The 21,455-nt window shown below is 36.7% G+C and overlaps 1 long non-coding RNA gene across 1 annotated transcript; it reads left to right on the top strand.

The window, feature by feature from the left end:
- The first annotated feature begins 18,107 nt into the window (after positions 1–18,107).
- LOC141590760 (uncharacterized) lies at positions 18,108–20,266 on the top strand. Its single transcript, XR_012520494.1, has 3 exons — positions 18,108–18,355; positions 19,174–19,234; positions 19,887–20,266. It is a non-coding gene; the product is annotated as an uncharacterized LOC141590760 (long non-coding RNA).
- The last annotated feature ends 1,189 nt before the right edge of the window (positions 20,267–21,455 follow it).

Genomic DNA, 21,455 nt, shown 5'->3' with positions numbered 1-21,455 from the left:
AGGAACAGCTCCCTTGTAGTTGATCCTTAAGTTTGTATGGTTGGAGATTTGATTTTAATGACAAGCTTACATTATCCCAAAAAAAAAAAAAATAAGTTAATAGTCACAATTATCCATAAAACCGGACCGAATATACGATATTAGCTTAAATAGGGCGATTTGGCACATCACATGGCATGTTTCATACATATATTAATGCTGCATTTTTATTATGATTGTCATATTTTAATTTATATATAATTTTGAATTATGTAATTTGTACGTAGTATGGCCTTAGTTTTTAATTGATATTCCCAAAATGAATGGGGATATCGATTCGGTTGTAATTAATGTGATCTCGTATCACTTTTATTTTATTTTATTTTTATTTTTCTTTTTATAATGTATAAAGTAGAAAAGCTATGTAATTTATTTATCCTAGAGATCCTTAAAGACGGTGTCATTCGGAAAGGCGTTCCGATAAAGACGGTGTTGCCTTTGAGTGCGTGCCAAATGAAGTTCAAAGGACCAAAGGAGTTAGTTTCCGAATTTGTAAAAAGTTTATTAGATTTACTATTTTAGGAAGACCATACTAGGATTTTATTGCTTTGCTTTGCATTTGTTTTGTATGTTTGCATGCATAGCCAAATCGCCATAACTTCAAATGCATATTACTTTATCGAGTCATCGACCGTGTCAATTATGATTATCGTAGTTCACCGTTTTAGTTCACTTAAAATGAGATAGATAATAAATTGACAAGACCTCTCACTAAATAATAATTGAGAATTAGCCTTACCAAATAGTAGAACGATGAGTCCCAATTTCATAAGGAAGTAGGCTCGGCTCACCGGGGTGTTAACCCTGTTACGTTGGGTAAGTGGGTAGTAAATTATTATTACATCGAAATTTGGATTGAGCTCAACGGAAGTATTCGTGACCTTAGCCGCATGTGTTCCGGGCTTAAGATAAATATTAAAGTAATTTTATCGACCGAGAGTTCTAGAAGTATAATGGATTAAAGTGTTAATCCACCGAATTATATTGATTAGGGATGAATCGCTCACCGTGCCCTAGTTAATATGAATTTGGATCTCGGGATCATTTATAATAGTTGGGTAGAGGTCACTATATAAATGCTTAAAACTTGTTTAAAATGTTTACAAAAATTATTAAAAAACGAGAAGTGTTTATTAATTTCCTTCACTTCTTTTTGTAGTCAATATTGTTTTCTCAATTGCAATGGCAACTCCAAATTCATCCACCAACACTAGCTCGAACATTCTCACCAATGTTTCTTGGCTCCGATCCTTCATGGATCGATGTAAATTAGAAAAGAATGGGTCCAATTTCGCCGATTGGGACGCACAACTTCGCTTGGCCGCGAAGGGTGACGACAAGCTTCGTTACCTTACCGAGGCCTCTCTCGCCGAACCTACCGCTAGGTCTACTCCCGCCGCTAGGCAAGCCTATGAGACTTACCAAAAGGAGTCGGGCGCGATAAAAAATGTATTGATCTTTTCAATGGAGGCCCAACTCCAAAGAAGTGCTATAAAGATTAGCACCGCATATGAGATCTATACGAAACTTGTGACCATGTTTTCCCAAGCTCCGAGGATCATTCAATATGAAGCGGCATCCGCATTCTTCGATCTCAACATTAAGGAGGGCGAAAACGTTAGCTCTCATGTGCTCAAGTTGATGGAGCATGTTGAGACTTTAAAAATGCATAAGGTAGATATTTCCGAGGAACTCATCATTGACCGAATTCTTCATTCCTTGAACAAGGTTAAGGCATATGTACAATTAAGGGTGATTTTTTATATGCAAAATTTGAAAGTTTCCCTCGATGAATTTCACAAAATGCTTGTGCAAGCCGAGAGGGACATGGGGCTAAGTGTTAGCACCACCAAGGATGTGCTCAACCTTAATCATAAGAGCAAAGGGTATTTTAAGAATGGTGGCAATAAGGGAAAGAAGCAAACTCCCTACAAGAACAAAAGAAAGGCTTGCGAAGCTAGCTTCTCTAAGACCAAGAAGGGTGCCCCTTCCGGGGACAAATGCCACTATTGTAATGGTGTTGGGCATTGTAAGAGGAATTGTCCAAAGTACCTTGGCGATATCAAAGCTGGAAAAGTTGTTCCAGTAGGTAAATAACTATCCCTATCTTTTATGTTTCAATCTCAACTTTGGTATTTTGATACAAGTTGTGATTTTACCCTTTTTATTGTACTTAGGGCATCCGAGCAAGGACAAGGGCAAAGAAAAGCAAGCCTTGAAGATATTGAGGGAAGCTATATGTAGCCGCCTATGGTACTAGATCTATGGAAGCTAGGGCTTACTTTGTCTTTATTTTCATGTTGTATTTTGAAATTTTAGAACTATTTTGATTTTCTCGTTCGACTTGGAAATTTGTTTTCTTTAAACAATGGTTGTATTTTGGATATTTGTGACTTGGTTTCCAACTCAAGTCACTCACTTTATCGTATCGTTTGTTCTAAAATTTGTCATCATACACTACTTGCATCTAGAAACATAAGATTATCGACTTAAATTGATCAAATAGACAATTATAATGATTGAATCATTATATATCCATAAGCTATGAATTCCATTCTCCTTATGCCATTGTTAATAAAAGTAACAACTTACTTATATAACATCAATTATAAAGTTATGTTGAGCTATTGAACTCACATATTAGGGAACTAAAATGTATTTACAATATGCCTCAAATAGGTGTGGGTTAATATCCGTATACTACCCTTCGAATTAAGGATTATAACGTAAAATTTATATGTAGTTTATAGTCATAAAACGAAAAACATAAAGAAACGATAAAGATATAGAAATAACCTTCGGTCCTAGTGCAAAAGGCAATGAGAGATCAAGTTAGATCCCCTCCTAATCGTTGCACCCAAGATGTCCGAGTAATGCCCTTGTGCTAGAGAGAATCCCCTAATTGCCTTGCAATATCGAGGGGATTGTTTTTTTTGAGTTTGTGTTGGATGAGAGATCCGGAATTCAGGAGGCACAATTCCCAAAAACCCTAATTTTTGATTAGCAAATGAATTAGGTTAGACAAAAGGAGAAGACTCCCCTTTTGTCTATGAGAGCCTCGGCCAAACCGAGTGAGAGGAGCCCAAATGGGCTTTTCATTTTCTCTTCACTTAAACTCGTGGTCCGGTCCATGACTCGCTAAGTGTATATGACGCGGTTTCATTATAAACTGTTATCGGTTATCGGAAATTAAGGCATCAACTAATAATACGGGTTAGTTGAATTATTAATACATGTCCGACAAAACAGTATTGTATAATTATATTCAATATACATTTAATTAAATATAAAACACTTATATTTAATTTTACGAATCTTGGTTAATTCGCCTTTAGCCCATGATATTTAATCCGTATTAAATATAAGATCTCAACATCACATTTTGACTAATTATTAGTCAAATAACTCAGACTAACTGGTTAGTCAAAATTGGCATCTACATGACTGTATTTTCATACCGTCACATCACTCAAACGTATCCTATAGGTGTGACTTTTAGGGACCAGTTGATCACCGCCATCAGTATGACAATAACGTCAAACTTATCTAGCAAGCCAACCGTTATTGATAAACGTGGATCAACTGATAATAATACCAAAAGTATGCCCTTTGATCCTTTTAGAGATTTATAAGTCCTTGCACTAACTGTTAAGGACACCAACCCCAACAAGCTCCCACTTGTCCGTACAAGTGTATGTGCAATGACGTTATCCGCACTAACTGGAGGGCACAAGCTCCAACAAACTCCCACTTGTCCGTACAAGTGTATGTGCGATAACCGATTCTCATATTCATTTAAAATTTCTCCCACTCAATGTAAAACAATTTGCAGATCTGGATCCACAAAGGTCGTATTTTACAATCGATCTGTATCTAGAGTGGTTTCCCCGACTAGAGAGTAACTTAACCGATAAAACGAATCCGTATCCGAGCATGGCCATGCATTTCGATTCTGACTCCTCGAGTGGCCCCGAGAAATATCGAGTACCGATAAAGGCTGAATATTTCCTTCAACTCGAACTCCTTCCGATCCGAGCACGCATGAAATGACCAGAAACAATCTACTTGGCCCCCTGTTACGGATGAACGTGAGAAAGAAACCAAAGTCACCCAAAATCTGCCTTAGTCTCAAGAGACAGTCGATAGTCAAAAGAATCGACTCTTAGGATCACCATGGAGGTCCTATCCACGACCGGGCACCGAATGTTATAAAACATTTAGGACTCCACGTCGTTGTCACAATTGTGTACTACGAAATATTCGTATAAATTGCCTCTGTGATTGGTCAGTCAACCTGTTGACTTATGGCTAGTTGAACCCACCATCAACCAACGTCACAAAATAATTGCCAGAGTTATCAGCTCATGTGGGCAATTAAGGACTGAAAAATATAATGTTCGTTCAGTTCACTTTGTGGTGTTCAAAATTTGTCGTACAAATCCACATGAAAAACAAAATATATATATAAAATATCAAAACGATGATGTCGTATAGAGTACAAAAGGGAATGAATCTAATCCATAAAAGAGTACTACAACTTAGGAACACGTTTAATTCCCATGGAATTAACGTGCCCTTCATGCTTATCTTGTCGTAATGCTTTAGTGAGAGGATGCGCTATGTTGTCATCGTAGCAATCTTTTCTATCACTACGCCTTTTGCTCCACGTAATCCCGGATTAGATGAGCTTTCCGTTGTACATGTCTAGACTTGTTGCTAGACTTTGGCTCCTTAGCTTGGAAGATGGCACCACTATTGTCGCAATAGATGGTGATCGGGTCATTCGAACTAGGCACTACGGATAGTCCATGTAAGAATTGACGCATCCATATCGCTTCCTTTGTAGCTTCAGAAGCGGCATAGTACTCGGACTCGATCGTAGAATCTCTGAATCTGTTTGCTTGGAACTCTTCCGGTGATGCAGCGCCATTAAGAGTAAAAACGAATCCGATCGAGATTTCGAGTCATCTCGATCCGTTTGGAAGCTAGCATCTGCGTAACCCGTTGCGCATAGCTTTTGCGGGCCTCCATAAGTCAATGCCCAATCTTTAGTCCTCCGTAGGTACTTAAGAATGTTCTTGACAGCCAACCAATGTGATTCACCTGGATCTTTGTTGGAATCGACTTGTCATACTCAATGCATATGCCACGTCGGGACGTGTGCATATCATGGCATACATGATTGATCCTATAGCCGAAGCATAAGGAATCCGTGTCATGCGCTCTTTCTCTTCGGTGTCTCTCCGGTGCACGAGACTTGCTCAAATGCACCCCTGGAGACATAGGAAGGAACCCCTTCTTGGAGTTAGTCATCTTTGAATCTCTCTAGGACTTTGTCTATGTAAGACTCTGACGAGAGATAGCATCCGTCGTGATCTATCTCGATAGATACGGATGCCTAGAATTCTTTGTGCCTCTCCCGGATCTTTCATCTGGAAATGGTTTTTCAACCATACTTTCACCGAAGTTAAGAGAGGTATGTCATTCCCAATCGGGAGTATGTCGTCAACATACAATATTAGGAAGACAATCTTGCTCCCACTCGACTTGATATATAGACATGGTTCCTCGACCGATCGAGTAAATCCATTCTCTTTTATCACTTGGTCGAAGCGATGATTCCAACTCCTTGATGCTTGCTTAAGTCCATAAATGGAACGCTTAAGCTTGCTCACTTTCTTAGGATGTCTTTGGATCAATGAAACCTTCGGGTTGTACCATGTACAACTCTTCCTCCAAAAAGCCGTTTAAGAAGGCGGTTTTCACGTCCATTTGCCAAATTTCATAGTCATGAAAAGCGGCAATCGCTAAGATAATCCGAATGGAACGCATCATGACTACGGGTGCAAAAATCTCATCGTAGTGCAAACCTGGCACTTGGGTGAAACCTTTAGCAACTAGTCGTGCTTTGTAGATATCTTGTTGACCTTCCACAGAATGCTTTATCTTGTAAAGCCATTTGCATTGAAGGGGACGAACCTTAGCAGGTAAGTCAACTAGATCCCACACGTTGTTCTCATACATGGAGTCCATCTCGGATTGCATGGCCTCAAGCCATAGCTTTGAGTCAGAACTGGTCATGGCACCTTTATAGGTTGCGGGTTCACTACTCGTTAAGAGTAGAATGTCATCTATGTCATGTTCCTCGACCGGACCAATGTATCATGCGGAGGAATAGAGACTCTTCCCGACCTCCTAGGTTCCTCGGGAATATTTACCGCAGCCGGGATTGAAGGAATTGGTTCCTCCAATGGTTGCTCGGTGTTTGGTTTTGGAATCTCCGACAGGTCGAAGGTTCTATCACTCTTTGCATTCTCGAGAAATTCCTTCTCTAAGAATGTCGCACTAGCGCGACAAAAACACGTTGTTCGGTTGGCGAATAGAAGTAATGACCACGTGTTCCTTTAGGATAACCTATAAAGTATGTCTTGACCGATCGCGGGCCGAGCTTATCTTTAGGTCTCCACTTGACATAAGCCTCGCAGCCCCAAACCCGTATAAAGGACAAGTTAGGGACCGTTCCCTTCCATAGTTCATATGGAGTCTTGTCAATGACTTTAGACGGACTTCGGTTAAGTATTAGAGCGGTGACAAAAGAGCATAACCCCACAACGAGTCGGGCAACACCGTGTGACTCATCATGGATCGAACCATATCAAGTAGTGTTCGATTTCTCCGTTCGGACACACCATTCAGTTGAGGTGTTCGGTGGAGTTAAGCGTAGGGCGATCCCACGGTCTTTAAGGTGTTGATCAAACTCGTGAGAAAGATACTCGCCACCACGATCTGAACGTAGTGTTTTTATCTTTCTACCAAGTAGGTTCTGTACCCTATTTTGGTATTCTTTGAATTTCTCAAAGGATTCACTTTTGTGCTTCATTAAGTAGACATAGCCATATCTACTTAAATCATCCGTGAAAGTGATGAAATACCTATAGCCTTCTTGTGCGGTGATTGACATAGCACCACATACATCCGTGTGTGTGAGCCCTAATAGGTCAGCAGCGCGCATTCCAACACCTTTGAAGGAAATACGAGTCATCTTACCGATGAGACATGATTCACACGTGCCAAATGATTGAAAATCAAAGGCCGAGATAGCTCCATGTTTAATGAGCTGTTTTACGCGTTTCTCATTTATGTGTCCCATACGGCAATGCCATAGATACGTTTGATCTTTGTCACCAACCTTTAACTTTTTATTCATTACGTGTAATATTTCGGTGGTCCGATCTAAAACATAAATTCCATTCATGGAGGCGCCTTGCCATAAATCATATTGTGTAAAGAGAAAATGCAAGTATTATTCTCAATTACAAATGAAAAACCAAGTTTGTCAAGTGCAGAAACTGAAATAATGTTTTTCGAAAGACTGGGTACATAATAGCAATCATATAATGATAACTCAAATCCGCTAGGAAGCTGGATCACATATGTTCCCCTCGAGACGGCAGCCACTCTTGCTCCATTCCCGACATGCAGGTCAACCTCACCCTTTACGAGAGGCTTGAGATTTCGGAGGCCCTGCACATGATTACACAGATGAGAACCACAACCAGTATCAAGTACCCAAGTTCCGTAACTTGCGTGGTTAATCTCAATCATATGAATAAAAGTAGAAGGAGAAGACATACCAACAGGTTTAACGCGACCTGCTTTTATGTCCTCATGATAAACAGGACATGTACGCCTCCAATGCCCAGTCTTGTGGCAATGATGGCATTCCATGTTTTCGGTCTTGCTCTTTGTCGCGCCTGATGAGTTACTTGCCTCACCAGGCCCACTCTTACCTGATCCCGACTTCTTAAACTTCGGTTTGCCTAGTGCTAGGCCTGGCTGAACTTTGCCCTTACCCTTGCCCTTGTTTGACACAACGAGAACATCCTGTTTCATGCTCCCACTGAACTTCATGTCCTTCTCGGTCTGTACGAGGAGGGAGTGCAGTTCATGGGGAGTTTTCTTCAAATCATTCATATAGTAATTCGCTCTAAATTGCGAATAACCATCGTGGAGTGAGTGAAGTATGCGGTCAATAACAATGTTCTCGCTGATCTTACAATCAAAGGTCTCCAACTTCTCGACATTCTCAATCATCTTTGAGAATGTATGGGCTAACTGTTGGTTGGCCCTTTCGAGTCTCGCATCAAAGAAGCGAGTGGTAAGCTCATAGGTCACGATTCTCGGTGCTTTTGAGAATTCCCTAGTGAGTGTAGTGAAAATCTTGTTTGCACTTTGAGCTATGAAACGTTTCTGCAAATTGGATTCCATTGCAAAAATAAGTACGTTCTTTACCGCACCCGCTTCCATGGCGAAATCGTTATACTTGTCGATTTCGTTAATTTCAGCCGTGGGGCCTGGGTTTGGTGGGATGGGCTCAATCAGATATTTGAGCTTCCCATCGGCAATGGCGGCATTCCGTAATGCCGCCTCCCGTCCGTGAAGTTTGATCCATCATTCTTGATCGAGTAGGCGATTCATCCGATCCATGAAGATCCGAAGCCAGGACTCACGGTCCAATGTGACACTTGGCATTGGGTCGTCCTCACGGCCTTGACCATTATGTTATTAGCAGTTTAAATGTTCGTGTTCTACACTGAAAAAGGAAGAAAAACAAAACGAAATAAGCAACTCATCGAGGTGATTTAAGTCTATTTAAAATTCATTTTAAACATGTAGACTCTCGCACTTGCATAATTGATCTCCCTCAAGAATGATACAAGTGATCCCAAGACTCAATTTCTGTAAATTGATAAGCCAACTGTTTAGCTAATTCTTCCGGAAGAACTCTTGGTCGATAGATTTCCGTAAATCTTATCTATAGTCCACCACAGTCACAGGATCGTACGAGTGACCATAGTGTTGAGATAAAATAGGTCAATCGGTTCCAACTTACCCGACGTAGAAGGGGTCATATTATGCCTACCGACGAAGAAGGGACTCATTGGAGTTTGACCTATAAAGACTATTCTCAATTTTTGTTTATACGAGGAAGATCCCATCAACTAAATTATAATTCATATTAAGTGAACGAATAACTAGCGTTTGCGTGAATGAATTAATTTGGGTGATGGCTTAAAATCGTGTGACATGCGAATGTCAAAGAAAACTAACTCGTGACCTCTATATGTGTCAGTTTTCATGCAATAATTAGGTGGTTTGGTTTTTAGGCGGAAAATGATGCATACTATCGTTACAATAAAATAAATAAATGAATGCAATACGTAAATAAAAATTTCCTAGTGTGGCCTATCCTAGTAAAAAGAACAAAATACAACTTTGGAATCCACCGTTGGACCCGAAAAGCTTGTCTTGGTGTTCCATCTTTGTCCATGTAGCGGGAGTGAGCATCCGGTCTCCATCTTTAGTCTTCTCAAAAATTACAATTTAAAATTTACAAATATAAACCTATTTACATTCTAAATAAAAACTGCAATTAAAAGAAATAAAATGGAGATACGAGATCTCTAAATACAACCAAGACCGTGTTCCATCATTACGGTAACACGTTCTACTAAGGCCACACTAAGTTACAACTGTTTGCAAAATAATTAAATACGTAATTAAAAGGCATTCAAAACATTCAAAATATAAAGAAGAACGATAAATTAAAATGCATCAACTAAAAATTAAATTTATTCGTGACATAATTCCGTAATTATGTTAAATTTTTATCCAAACCACCAAAGATAATTAAAATTACATGACAGAACCGCTTTAGTTAAGTTAATTTTAATCCGAGATAATCCGTTACAATAAATCGTTTTAAAGTAACTTTAATTTACGTGGGTGAACCGTTTCACTAACAAGCGAGAGCATAAAAAACGTTTTATGCATTAAAAAGGGCCGAAAAAAAAAACAGAAATTTTTTTTTTTTTTTTCTTACTGTACTGCTGTGCGTGAACAGTACCAGTACCCCAAATTTTTTTATTTTTTTTTTTTAAATGCTGTAAAAAAAACGGGAGCATCAAAAAGCAAAAAAAAATTTTACACGGCTCAAAACGTGAGCAATGAAATATCAAAACAAAACGGTTTGATAAAACACAATTGCAATTTTAATCTAATCCGTATAGAAATCATACTACAAATGTTAATCTTCAACATATTGCAATAATTATCGGTTAAGATTACAACATGTGAAGAACGATTGAAAACAAGAGATCAAACGATCTAACAAAATTTTGTGGCACGCAAATCAATGCAATAAAAACAGAAAACAGGCCGTGTACAGTGAAGGCCACACGGTTTTCATAAAAAAAAAACAGATTTGCCGAAAAAAAAAAATTGCCACACGAAATTTTATGCAATTATTTTGACCGATCTTTAACATATAGCGATGAATATCGATTACATAGACAATATGTAAAGATCAAAAAGTAAACAATCATCACCGTGTAAACTAGACACGGATCCCAAGGCACAAAACAACAACAAAACGCAGCAAAAAAAAAATTATTGCCGAGAAAAAAAAAATTTGTGCCGTGACAAAATTTTACCCAAAATTCATCGTTTCAACAATCGTTTGATGAAAAACACATATAAAAATTTACGTGGCCTCGCTCTGATACCACTTGTGGGTTAATATCCGTATACTACCCTTCGAATTAAGGATTATAACGTAAAATTTATATGTAGTTTATAGTCATAAAACGAAAAACATAAAGAAACGATAAAGATATAGAAATAACCTTCGGTCCTAGTGCAAAAGGCAATGAGAGATCAAGTTAGATCCCCTCCTAATCGTTGCACCCAAGATGTCCGAGTAATGCCCTTGTGCTAGAGAGAATCCCCTAATTGCCTTGCAATATCGAGGGGATTGTTTTTTTTGAGTTTGTGTTGGATGAGAGATCCGGAATTCAGGAGGCACAATTCCCAAAAACCCTAATTTTTGATTAGCAAATGAATTAGGTTAGACAAAAGGAGAAGACTCCCCTTTTGTCTATGAGAGCCTCGGCCAAACCGAGTGAGAGGAGCCCAAATGGGCTTTTCATTTTCTCTTCACTTAAACTCGTGGTCCGTTCCATGACTCGCTAAGTGTATATGACGCGGTTTCATTATAAACTGTTATCGGTTATCAGAAATTAAGGCATCAACTAATAATACGGGTTAGTTGAATTATTAATACATGTCCGACAAAACAGTATTGTATAATTATATTCAATATACATTTAATTAAATATAAAACACTTATATTTAATTTTACGAATTAACTGGTTAATTCGCCTTTAGCCCATGATATTTAATCCGTATTAAATATAAGATCTCAACATCACATTTTGACTAATTATTAGTCAAATAACTCAGACTAACTGGTTAGTCAAAATTGGCATCTACATGACTGTATTTTCATACCGTCACATCACTCAAACGTATCCTATAGGTGTGACTTTTAGGGACCAGTTGATCACCGCCATCAGTATGACAATAACGTCAAACTTATCTAGCAAGCCAACCGTTATTGATAAACGTGGATCAACTGATAATAATACCAAAAGTATGCCCTTTGATCCTTTTAGAGATTTATAAGTCCTTGCACTAACTGTTAAGGACACCAACCCCAACAATAGGTCACTAAAAGTTATCATGTGTAATATTTTCCTCCTTTACTATCATAAGTACAAAGTTGTTTGTAGCTCATAAACTATCTTTGAAGAAAATACATGTATTTTTCTAAAGATAGAGTGGGAGAAAATTTAGCCACAAACATTGACTAGATGGGATCTACGTGAGGAGACCAAATGAAGATGTTCTTAGGTATGGGATCTACGTGAGGAGACCAAAAGAAGATGTTCTTAGGTTAGACTCTTGACGTGAGGAGACCAAAATAAAGCGTTCTTAAGATAACTTGAGACTTATGAAAAGATAAAAGAATATGTTCTTGGAAAATAAGATTTTGATCTATGAAGTGGATATACCTAGAGATTTTAAAATTTTGACATTTTACTTAAGAGCCTTATGAAACCAAAATAGTATCTATGCAAGTAAATGGATTTATTTGGGATTGTTGAGACCAATCTAAAGTAAATAGAACTTTATGATCAAGAGTTGCATAGATAGGCACATTGATGTCTACAAAAGCTATGTTAATTGGTAGTTATGCTAAAATCATTGCTATACCTCATTGTGAAAATGACTAAGTTAGATATTAAAACCTCTTTCCAAATGGGTATTTAGAAAGGGATATGTGAATGACATATTTGTATGGTTTTAAATAATACTTAGAAAAGCAATGATTATTCTAATTCATGTAATGTTTCGAATGAGTTGTCAAAAACGAAACATGTGAAATTGAGTGAGAGTCAGTGACAGTCATGTTTAGACATGAAGTTTAGTGGGAACAATCATCCTTCATGAATTGCATCACATATTAATCATTGGGAATGACGAGCAAATACTGTCTTTCATAAGGAAGTATTTAGGTTTTCAATTCTGGATGATATTGGACATTATGTGAATCTATTAAAACATGGGTTGTTGGATTGGCACTTAGATGGTTATCTTATGTTGATAATGATCCTTCATCTTAATGATATCAACAAGTTAAGTAGGTTATTTATATCGATGAATATAGAATTATCATGATAGAGTCATGGTTATTTACTGAACCTAAGAACTATTGTCTACATGAAATTGATTACTAATATTTCCGCCATTAGTATAATCATGTATACCATAATGCACATGTCCTAGATGAATCACATGCTTGGAGCATGATAAGTCGATAACAAGTTAACCCATATGAGAGTCATCGGTAAGCCTCAAGGAACCACCATGAATTCTCAAGGAGAACTAATGGTCTGTTCTGGAGTTTGGAAGTATACTAAGTTGCGTATTGAGGATACACAAACTCAGGTTTCACAACTCATTAGGATTTGTGAAAATCCTAGGCTGATTTTATTGACCTAAGGAGTAAATGACTAGAAAGAGTATTTTATTGTCAATCATTGCAAGATTCTACAAGAGGAACCTAAGTACGTTGTGATTAGGTGGTGTACTTTAAAAACTACAAGTAGTGATCTCCACCGAAACCCACATCACAAGTTATATGATAACAGCAAGAACTTCTTTCAAGATAAAGAACCTGAGTCTAGCATGGAGTCTAGACATGTACTTAGTATGACTTGCAAGACACCTTACATTGAGTGGGAGATAGTAATAGGACAAGAGAATTGGTGACGCACACTTGTCGCGGACAAGTGGGAGATTGTTTGAGTAAGTGTCCTCGACAATAATGCGATCACATGTTTAAATCTCATAATAAGAATGCATGAGGGAAAGTAATATTTTATTTCAACTGATCCACATTAATCGATAATGATTGGCTGACTAGAGTTTGACATTACTGTCGTATGACGGTGGTGATCAGTTGATCCCTTAAGGTCATACCTCTAGGGTAACACTATTAATTGATTAATTAATTAATTGTATGTTGATACAAGTTAATTAATTCCTTAAAATTGAACAAATGATTTTGTGAGTAAGAATACGTATCTTATTGTAATTCGATTAAATAAGATTCGTACTAATTAATTAAATTGTTTTATTACTTAGGTTTTATTATTGTTTATGAAACAATTAAATAAGAATGAATGGTTTATTATAAATACAAGTAGTTGTGATTTATAATTCCATGACCCATTTTAAGTACTTGTAATTGTGAATTACTAGTTAATTTTATATGTGATTTATTTTGTTTATATATAATGATTTTTAATAAGTTAAAAATGCATTATCTAATTACATGTCTAGTAACATGTCCAATATGTCACACTATACAAATTGACAATTGACAAACTTAAAATGGACCCATTTTATCTACATTGTGCTGTGTAAATGGAGGGTGTAAGGGTTGGTTGTGTTTTGATCTATTAATTAGAGGGAACATAATGATGCCCTACTAATCATAGGCTTGCATGCCTAAATCTTGAGAAGAACAAACTTGCAAATGGATTGGGCATTCTACCCAATGCAAGACCACCCGGCCACCCATATGAAAAAGAGGAGTTTTCTCTTCTTTTTCATTCTCGATAATTCATTCTTATAAGATTATCACATTGATAATAAAACCTCTCTCTAATTGTTTAGAAGAAAAAAAAAAGGAAGAACTCACAAATCTCTAATATTATTCCACCATTACTAGAAGTAGTAAACTATAATATTAGTATCAATTTTGGGACACTTATACTAATTTCTAGTAACAAATTAGTAAAAGTATTAAGTGGGTTATCTTGGTAGAAATCCTTGAGGTGTAAATTCCATTATTGAATCTAAAGTTTTCTTGGAGCACTAGGATTTTCTTACGAAGATTAATTTGGAAGGTGTCCAAATTAGTATACCCATTTCGGCCCTCATTGTAAGTAGATCGGTTTTCTTCTTACTTTGCATTTTATTGTTATGCATGCATAAGATCTTGTTAGTTTATGATTAAACTATATTTATAAAGTTATTAGAAGTGTCTAATAAGAGGTTTATGAATCTTACAAATGGGTCATGTTAATATAATTCACAACATTTTGTAATTATAATTGACCATTCATTCTTAGCTTAATTGTTTCATAAACATTAATCAATTTTAGTAATATAACATTTTAATTGCTAAATTGAATGTTATTTAATCATATTACAATAAGATATAATATTCTCTCTTTTATTTCAATTTGTTCAATTTAAGGATTTAATCAATCTGTATCGTCATACAATCGATTAACTTTACAATTGAGGGAATCGCCCTTTAGGTGTGACCTTAAGGGATCAACTGATCACCACCGTCAAACGACAGTAATGTCAAACTCTAGTTAGCCAATCATTACCGATTAATGTTGATCAGTTGACTATATATATTGAATCATCCCTTACGTATTCTTATATGAGATTTATTAATGTGATCGCACTATTGTTGAGGACACTTACTCCAACACTCCCAATCTAATCTAATCTAAGAAAGCTTTTGAAAGATCATAGATCCATATTAGACTCTCTAATAAAAATTAAATTATCTCATAATTTATCATTTAGGTGATCTATGTAACATGCATGCAAATATAAAAGCATAAAAATGAAACTTTAAGGAAAAACAATTTCCTTACATTGATTTTAGGGTAAAATGGGCACAAACTAGTTCACCTTACTAGTTTGTTCTTGAGCTTATACCAAATGGATGATCCTCCTTACAAATCTTCAAAGAGAATATCTCCTTCAAGATGCACCCAAGAACTTAACCCAAAAATAATAACAAGTATTTAACTAGAAACTTGTTAAAATTATACCCTTGATAATATTTTAATATTACTAACTCTCTTAGTAAATATTAATTTGTATACTAACAATATTAGTAGAGATGTATATTATTTTAGAGAGAGGAAGACCAAATAAATAAATCACATGCAAAGTGTACAAGTGAATGAACAAAAATGAACAACAATTTGGTCTATAAAGGGGGGGAAAACCGGGTGGAGTGTTAGGTGAGGTAGAGTGTTGAATTTGTCTTATATTTTTAATCTTACATCACATGCAAAAATATATATAAGATAACTTATGGTAGTATATAAAGTAAGGTGAAATGATTATGTTTCTAATCATCCACTACTCTATTTTACACGGTCCACTTGCCCATTTACGGGTCCATGTCGGTTCTTATATTTGTCGCACAAATACGTGTAATTTTATTTTAAACATCGTTTCATGTTTAAATACTTCCATATTTAATTCGTCCAAATCACTCCGTAAATATACGTGTACCACTACATAAATTATTTACGTACTAATATTAATCACATTAATCAATTAGTACAATTTTACTGAATTAACAATTAATTAACTAAAACCCGTCTCCCAAAATTTATTATTCAATTATCACATAATTAAATAATAACTGTCGTTCCTCGAGTTCGCAACTCGAATTCTCTCTTAAAATAATTGACTAACCTTTTAGTCTACAAATCAAGGGACTAAATAAATTGTATCTCATACAATTAATTAGTTGTCTATTGGGGTTCGTTCCTATAGGTGTGACCGAAAGGGGTCAGTTGATCACCGCCGTCTCACGACAATAACGTCAAACTCTAGTCAGCCAACCGTTATCGATTTACGTTAATCAACTGACGAGGATCAAATAATTAAAAATCTGATGATATTCCATTAATGAAATTTATTATGTTAACGCACTATTGTGGAGGACACTAACTCCAACAATCTCCCACTTGTCCGACACAAGGTGTGCGCTACCAATTATCTTGTCCGTTATAATCTCTCACTCAATGCAAGGTGTCTCTCAGGTCGCACTTGCACACGAACATATCGCGAGTGGTTTTCTCGATCGGGAGTGTGACTACCTGACCAGAAAATCTATCACAAATTACTTCCGAGCGTGGCCACGCATTTGTAGTCATTAACTCCTCGAGTGGCCTTGAGATATAGTTACCCAACGTGGGTGGACAATTCCTGTATGCCCTATCTATGCTATTGCACAATACAGATCACCATGACCCAGTAAATGCGCTTTTGGCCTCCTTTCACGGCACAACCTAGGACAAAAACCAAAGTCACTCGGAAACTGCACTTGCTCAGATAATAGTCTCCAGTCAAAAGAATCGACTCATTAGAACATCTTAGAGATCCCCGCCACGACCAGGCATCTATAATAGAACTTAGGGACTCTCTAAATGGTCACTGTCCGGCAAAGTGTCACACACTCTGCCTATGTAATCGACTAGTCATCACGTATGACCTCATGGTGTTGAACAACCATCAATCGACTTACAATCTAGTCACTCCGAGACGTCACCTCATTAAGTGACTAGGGACAAAATACAATGTTCATCTAATTCACTTGAATAGTGTTCAACAATGTCTCCACAACTTATTCAGATAAACAAGGTATTTAAAATTTAGTCACACTAAACAAAAGATTCATAAAAGAATGAATGCGAAAACAATGAATGTGATTATCATATATATAATAAGAGATACACTATCCAATTATTACATATTCATAATCTAAAGAAAATCTGGTACTCGTCTCAATCCCATAGCGACGACATGACCATCATGCTTAGCCTTTGATAAAGGCTTGGTTAAAGGATCAGCAATATTATCATCTGTCCCAACCTTACAAATGTCAATTTCCTTACTTTCCACATAATCTCTAATTACATGGTAATTTCTTTCAATGTGTCTAGATTTATTACTAGACTTAGGCTCTTTGGCTTGAAAAATAGCTCCACTGTTATCACAATATAGAGTGATAGGATCTTTGGCGGAATGGACTACTCCTAGTCCCTCCATGAATTGCCTAATCCAAAATGACTTCCTTCGCACCTCGACGCGCAAGGTACTCAGCCTCTGTTGTAGAATCCGCGGTAACGCTTTGCTTCAAGCTCTTCTAGCAAACAGCTCCCCCATTTAGCATAAACACATAGCCGGATTGGGATTTCATGTCATCCCGATCGGTTTGGAAACTAGCGTCCGTGTAACCTCTTACACACAACTCAGTTTCTCCTCCAAACACTAAGAACGAATCCTTAGTCCTTCTCAAGTACTTAAGGATGTTCTTTACGGCTATCCAGTGACTCTCACCAGGCTTGGCTTGATAACGACTTGTCATGCTCAAGGCATACGCAACGTCGGGACGAGTGCAAATCATAGCATACATGATAGACCCAACAGCGGAAGCATAAGGGACGGTCTTCATGTGTTCAATCTCCTTAGGGGTAGAGGGAGAGTGTGACTTGCTCAAAGTAATCCCTTGGCCCATAGGTAGAAATCCTCTCTTGGAGTCTTTTATATTGAACCGGTCAAGAACTTTGTCGATATAAGCTTCTTGACTCAATGCTAGTATCCTCTTGTGTAACACCCCGTTTATTTTCGGAGTTATTTATAAAGGGTTACTTGTACATTATTCATTATGGGATTTGTTGTCATAAACTATTAAAGAAAAACTTTTGTTTTGTTATTATTAATATGGGGAGAACAAAATCCTTTTGGACTTTTTGTAAAATAAATTGATTTGGGATTTATTTCAATGGTCGGATATTATTTATGTACCGACTTGGACTTGGCACGGGCTTTGACCCAATTTTACATATTAATAAAAATAAAACCTTTTCTACTAAAACATCGCACCGTGTTTCCTACTTTTATTATCTTATACCACAACTTTTCTTATTCTGCCTTCCCCTTTTTACAAACACAAAACCCTATTATCCTAATCACCTTCCCTGTCATCCCCTCCTCTTCTTACTGCGTGATTCACCGATAAATTTGCGGAGCTTTGACCACGACTTTTGATCATCCTTATCTCTTCGTTTTCATCTTATAAATTGTAAGTTTTCGCCTAATTCGTTCTGTTCAGTTTATCCTTTTAAAAGTAATTTGTTCTTCATTTTATTTATGATCATTTTGCTAAATTAAGATTGTATTTTGATAGATTTATATAAGTTATGAGAAGTAATTGCGAGAATTATAGTTGGATCGATTTGGGTTATTATCGGACTGTAAAGGTGTGTTTTGAGAATTTCATTGCTGATGGCTGTACGGACCGTCGTCATTGAGTATTGTGGTGGTGTTGAAACGAACTAGAAGTTAGGGATTTGTCATGTATGTTTAGGGCACCTATTAATGCCTGATGGTGATTATATTTCTGACAATGCTAGGTTCCTTCTTTACCCGGTTTGTGAGACGGGATTTCGATACGGATTTGATAATTAGATATACTGTAAAGAGGTTGCAAGGAGTAGCATGAGAGTGATTTGCTTAACCTGATGTCGTTTGATTTTTTTGGGTGTTGCACCAATTGACAAGTTGGTTGGCAGTATTTTACAAAGTGTAGGTGATATGGACACTTGACGATTATAATAGTGTAGCAGGCCATTTCTTTTATTAACAACAGTGAACACTTTGGCCTAATATGGTTAGTGATGGGTAAATTAGGATTACGGTGATGGTGCAATGAGGTTTGGATTTGTCATGTGGTCCTTACGGCTAAGCTTTAGTGAGTATATTGTGAGTAAATTTTATGGTTTTGGGAAGGTGTTCTAGTGGTCGGTCGTCCTTCGGCCTTGGCGAGAGGAGGAGTAATTTAAAGTAGTATTATTTAAATATCGGATAGTTTTAGTAATCGGATGGTTGTGTTATTTGTAGCTTGTGGGTTCGAGATAAAAGAGTTCTTGGTTTAAGCTACTTGGATTGATCGTCTCGGAAGGTAAGGACTTTTACCCTTTTTTAAAATTAAGAGCATGTTCGGATTAATTTTTAAGCTGTTTCTATAATATTTTAGCATCCAAGAATTTCTACTTGTACTTCTAAATTTTGAATATTTCACATTGGAATGGTTTCGGCTCCGGCCGCTTTGGAAAATTTGGTTCTCTTCTGGTCTAGAAGGTTTAAGGTCGTCTTTGACGCTCCTGGGATTATGTCCCGAAAATTTAACTCTTGGCCCGAGTTCATTTGGGTGGGGATTGTCCGGCCCCCACTCGCTAGGTAGTTAGACTTTCTCCTTTGGCGGTTCCATCCTACTGACTGCCCAAATGTGAGAGGTGCGCACTTTTATGAGTCTAACAAAGCACAGGTGGTACCTCTAGACCGTGTCAAGGGTAGGACCTTGGCACACAGGTGGTGAATGTTATGGATTTCGAACGATTTAATAATTGTTATTGGATTTACGATAATGTTGGTTTTGAAATATAATTCTTTCTTGCTGGTTTTGGAGCTTGTAAAGTTTAAAATGATATTGTTCTATGAATTTATCATTTCTTCTTATTTTCTCAAAAGTCAGCTTTTGCTGACGTCCTTATGTTTTGGGTCGTTCCCCCACTGGAACCTGTACCTATTTATGTTTTGGGTACAGTTGATAGGTACAATTGAAATGCTTGAGATGCTACAATTGAAATGCTTGAGATGTTGCATGGGTGCATACTGGATCCGGGGATTAGTACGGGCGTGGAAGGATTTTGAATAAAAACTCCGTCTTAATCTATTTATATTTTTATAATATTGTTGGATTTGAATTTTATTTATTGTTTTAGATTTTGTAAGACTTAAGTCTTCCGCTACAACGTTTTAATTATTTGATAAAGTTTTGAGACATGTATTTGTTTTTAAAGGTTGACTCTGCTTTTACCTTGCACTTGGCATTTTCAGCTAAGTGTGGAGTGACAGCCTTGAATTTTCCATCTCTACTCTACTGTTTTGGTCATGAAAATTTAGGGCTGTTACAGTTGGTATCAGAGCAAAAGGTTTTTCCAAATAAGTTTTACAAAATTTGAAACAATTTGTTATTAAAAAAAGGGGTTTTGAACTTTCGATTTAAAAAAAAAAGGGGGGTTGGTTTGGATGGGTGCATTTCATACACATTTGAATCATTGTTGCGTTTGATTTTACCTTATTGTTGTGCCGTTAATCTTAGGTTATTGTTGTGCATTTCATTATGGAGATTGAGTTGGGCCTTGTTTTCGTGTGAATCTGGTTATTATACAAAGTTTGTTATAAAATTATAAGTTGTGTGAAGGGCTGTGAATACCCTTAACTTACAGATGGTTTTAGGAATGATGATGTGAGATTTATATTGAGTTTGGGTGGCATATTTAGCAGTGAACTTTTACACCTTTTTAAATTAAGCCTTAAAGCCTTTATGAACTAGGTTGAACTTGAAGATTGGGTATAACTGAGTTTATGTCGAGGTGATTTAGAAATTTAAGGAACTGTTGTACTACTGGTTAGAAGTTGGGAACTTCGGATCTCTCGTCAAGCTTATGCCTATCATGTTACATTATTACACGCTATGAGATTTTCTTATTCGGGAATTTAACAAGTAATGTTTATACATATTGATAGTTATGCCTTCTCGAATAGAAGATAACAATTATGACAGTGACGTTGAAAGTGACGTTGCTGCTATGCCGTGGGAGTGAGAAGTAAAGACCTCGACAGTTACTAGAATTAGACACTCATATGAGTTTGATAATTATCTTAGGGAGAGTACAAAAAAAAAATATCAATAAAAGTTCTTGCAGTAGGGTGTTCGAATGAGTTTGAGGATAAAATAACCATCCTTTTATTTAAAGTAAGGGGTTATTTTTCTTTTGGGGGCATACAGTTACCCAAGAATCTTTTATCTTATAATTTACTGGTAGTTGGACTCAAAGGTATCATTAACACAAAGTAATATGTGTATATTTTAGATTAAGAAGTATTCCGTAGATTGATGAGAAAGAGATAACTATTAGTGGATATTTTCTATCTAAATAGCTATTAGGATTGATGCCAATACATATATAGGAGTTATATTTGTGGACAAATAAGCCGAGTGATAATTATTTAGTGAAGCAAGGTTTTCTTTGACTTGGGATGTTATGAGGCAAATTTGGTGCGAATTAGAGGCTGATTAAAATTATTTAGGGGATGAGAATGCGTCAAGGAACTAC

Source organism: Silene latifolia, chromosome 1 (genome assembly GCF_048544455.1).
Source record: "Silene latifolia isolate original U9 population chromosome 1, ASM4854445v1, whole genome shotgun sequence".
NCBI classification, from domain to species: domain Eukaryota; kingdom Viridiplantae; phylum Streptophyta; class Magnoliopsida; order Caryophyllales; family Caryophyllaceae; genus Silene; species Silene latifolia.
The sequence above is the reverse complement of the archived record's forward strand: the minus strand, read 5'-3'. Positions and strand labels throughout refer to the sequence as shown.